We start from the raw sequence: 3,071 nt of genomic DNA on the forward strand, positions 1-3,071 counted from the left end.
TTAATTATAACATGAATGAATTTTAAAATTAAACAATTTACTAATTGATGAGTCGTAATTATTTAATGTAGTTCGATATTGATTAAGAGAATTAAATCTTTCAGATTCTGCTTTTATTACAAAAAATATCACAATAAAATAAGATACCTTTTCTCAATGTCTCTATGTACCGATTCAGCCGTTCACAAGTCTGCTATAACGCGACCATTTAAGAAACTGTGATAATCGTGATAAGTCTGTCGGAGCTCTCTTTTATCCCCACAAGAGCAAACGTTTGAATAAATAAATGCATCAAGGTCGTACTTTTTCCCCCGTTATTTTAATTTTACCAATAACAACCATTTTTTTTTTTAAATGATAAAACCTTTTGAGAAATAAAGAAGGAAAAATAGCAAATATAGTTAAATACCCTTGTTGACCTACTTAGTTTAAGATTCAAGATTTATCAGATTGTCTAACGCCGTGTTAACTAAGGCATTTTGTCATGCCAACGTCGTCAACATAACGAGGCTGTGTACCAGTGGTAAGACCTTCGGCCATTCTGAATTAATAAAGACAAGAGTAGTAGTTGTGTACGTAGTAAAGAATGAATAAAATGCAAAGAAGCTGAGGTTGTCAATTGTAGTCAAACTGAATTTCCATTTGATTGGATTAATAAAATTATCTTATCTTATCTTATCTTATTTTCTAATACAAACTCCTAATTTTCACTTATTATCCGTATCCCTACCCAAACTTGGCCCCGCGCGATCCATTTCGCATAGAGCTATGAAATGGTTAAGTCCGTCCCTGGGCTCATAATAATAATAATAATAATAATAAAATTCTCAACACCAAACTGTCTGGCAGTAACCTCATCACTGCAATAAACAGCTGGGCCGTCCCAGTGCTCATTTACAAGTTTGATGTGATCTAATGGACTGACACCAACCTACATGACATTGATAGACTCACTAGAAAATTACTAACCAAATTTCGATGCCTACACCAGGAAGGATGGGGGTCGTGGATTGCAGAACATCTTCAAATTGTGTAAGATGTTAGTTTTAAAAATACGATCAAAACTGCTCGCCTGCAGCAATCAATTAGTTTCCTTTCTACGCAAATATGACCTGTTAAAAAAACGTAAAACGTTTGAAATAGTACGTTTAAATCAAATACTCAGAAAGACATAAAGATAAAAACACATTCCTCGTTCAAAATGCTAGGAGAAATTTGTACAAAACTCCTTCTTCCCTAGTGCTATTAGAGCATGGAATGGGTTGCCTGAGCTAACCAGGAAAACCACTGACTTGGCAGAATTTAAATCATTAGTTAATATGCATGACTAGATGCACAACGAGTAGGACGTAATCATCTTCTTTTCCGAAGTAGCATCTGTATTTTATTAGATAAGATTAATGTATTGTTTTGTCAATATAACTTTATTATGATCGATGTATGTAGATATGTTAAGTGTAAAAATATGAACAATTGATGAATTTACATTCCCATGATTTCTTTTTACTCTATCCAACTTACAGTAATTAAGCTATTGTAATCACGGGATATTTAGATGGTTAGACCTCAATGCACGAGTTGGTCTGACAACTCTGCATGGGACAACTGTATTGGGCGTTTTGGTGTCGGAAAAGTAAAGGAAAATGGACAAAGGCTCCTCGAGGTTTGCTCACTCCACTCCACAATGTCACAAATGCATATTTCAAGACTAAACCACAGCACAGAGTATCTTGGCGGCATCCTAGCCCCAAACACTGGCACCTGCTAGACCTAATCATAATAAGACAAAAGTGCCTAAAATTTGTCGAGCTTGCCAGGTAAGACTGTGACACAGTTAAGAATGTGACACAGATCCATTCTTGGTATGTTGTAAGATCAATCTTCTTCCTAAAAAAAACACCATACCAAGCAGATTGGAAGACCCCAATCGGATGTAAGCAAGATGTGCCTCCCTGATCTTCAGATATAGTTTGCGGAATCGTTTGAACTCGCGAGTATAAAAATTTCTCTGTAAATACAGCAACAGAAAAATGGGAACACCTCAAGCCCACCATACAAAAGACTTCCCTGGAAATCTTTGGAAGAAAAATTACAAAACGAAATGATTGGTTTGACTCTATAAATCAGCTATTTTAGCTCCTATCATCAGAGCAAAGAGAGATGCACTCGCTACATACAATGCATGCGTTATGAATACACTACTGTATGGCAGTGAATCATGGACCACCTACGCAAAGCAAGAGAGAAAACTGAACTCATTCCATTTGCGATGTCTCCTTTGGATCTTGAAAATCAGATGGAAAGAAAATGTGTGCAATACTGAGATCTTGCGCGAGCGGGTATTCACAGCATCTTTACAGCCCTCAGGCAATACCGCCTGCGCTGGCTTGGACATGTTCGCCGGATGGAGGACAAAAGCATCCCTAAAGTCATCCTATACGGACAACTTGCGACTGGCTGAAGAAAAAACTGGTCGCCCCCACCTCCGTTACATAGATGTAATATAGTGGGACATCAAATCAGTGAACATCAATACTGACCATTGGGAAGACATAGCTCTGGACCGCACCAGATGGAGAGAGACAGTGACCAAGAAAGCTATGAAAGGTGAAAGAAATGGGCCTCGGCTCTTGAAGAAAAACTTACAATGCGAAAAATGGCCAGCTTTTCTACCACCGAAGCCAAAGCCACCTACCTACTGTAATGACACAAGATGCGTAGAAGTTGATGTGAATCGGGTTTTTCCTAAGTAATGTGACGAGTAAGAACAGAGTAGGATTATGAACAAGAAGAATAACGGACAAGACGCCTAAGAGGACGACGCTAGGCTAGCGACGACAGAGGACTGTGCCCTTTTGATTGTTTATTAAATTGTTGAAGTTATCAGCCTGCGTTATTAAGTATATTCTTGATTCATTCTGTTGTTGTGTCATATGGACTCGCATACACCAGTAACATATATATACTCAACAAAATAGACCATCAACAGATGTGGCGACCCCGACGGCCAGGGCGTCATTTTGATCTACAATCTAGTTAACTTCATGTTCTGGATATATCTATCTACAATT

The sequence above is a fragment of the Biomphalaria glabrata genome, chromosome 4, assembly GCF_947242115.1.
Source record: "Biomphalaria glabrata chromosome 4, xgBioGlab47.1, whole genome shotgun sequence".
In the NCBI taxonomy this organism is placed as follows: Eukaryota; Metazoa; Mollusca; class Gastropoda; family Planorbidae; genus Biomphalaria; species Biomphalaria glabrata.